Source organism: Sebastes umbrosus, chromosome 13 (assembly GCF_015220745.1).
Source record: "Sebastes umbrosus isolate fSebUmb1 chromosome 13, fSebUmb1.pri, whole genome shotgun sequence".
NCBI classification, from domain to species: domain Eukaryota; kingdom Metazoa; phylum Chordata; class Actinopteri; order Perciformes; family Sebastidae; genus Sebastes; species Sebastes umbrosus.
The window spans coordinates 13,978,899-13,979,581 of NC_051281.1; positions in this window are offsets into that span (position 1 = coordinate 13,978,899).

Below are 683 nucleotides of genomic sequence, written 5' to 3' on the forward strand. Positions count from 1 at the left end.
TAGCATCTCGCTACTTTGACTAGATGCAATGCATGCCCTACCTGCTCAAATAATTACAATGGTATTAATATTACTTATTACAGGGGGTGGTCAAAATGATGGAAGACCAACAACACGTTTACCTTAGACGGCATGGGCTTGTGCGGGTGCGTCTACCACGGTATAATAAGTCTGATCTTCGCCCAAAGCTAAGCAAATTCAAATCACTGGGCACATAACAAGTTCTGCTTAAAGGAATAGTTTCACATGTGCTTTCTTGCCCAGAGTTAGATACAAATATGTAGTTATACAGCTAAAGACAGGAAACATTTAGCCTGGCTCTGTCCAAAGGTGAAAAAAGTCCATCTTCCAGTGACTGTAAAGCTCACCAATTAACACATTATGCCTTGTTTCTTTAAGATGTCTGTTTGTTTAAGCCATTTGTTTTAATCTGCACAAAAACCCAAGTGTAAGAACAACCCATAACCCCCTGTGAAATGGCAAATTGTTTATTCTTCTTTTTTTTTTTGGCAAGGCAAGTTTATTTATATATCACTTCAGCTACAAGGAGCACTTTACATAAAACATTAAAAGCAACGAGACATAGTGCAAAAGAAACACATTATGAAAGATAAAATAATATAAAAATAAGATGTTTATATAAGGTGTTTATCAGTGAGATTCTTGGGCGGATTATTAGACAA